Genomic DNA, 209 nt, shown 5'->3' on the forward strand with positions numbered 1-209 from the left:
AGCAAATAAATCACCAAACACCCGGCGGGCGTGGTAGGCGTGCAACCGTCGGTATTCCAGCCCTGCATGGCCGGAGCGCCGGAAAGCTCGCCCAAGAACGGAGTGGAGGATGCCGCGGTGAAACCCTCTATTTTTCCGGCGAGGGAATGGCCTATGTAGCGGCAGTGGGTGGGTGGGTGGCGTCGGGATCGGCAAGGTGGTGGGAGGGC

This window comes from Triticum dicoccoides, chromosome 6A, assembly GCF_002162155.2.
Source record: "Triticum dicoccoides isolate Atlit2015 ecotype Zavitan chromosome 6A, WEW_v2.0, whole genome shotgun sequence".
NCBI lineage: Eukaryota > Viridiplantae > Streptophyta > Magnoliopsida > Poales > Poaceae > Triticum > Triticum dicoccoides.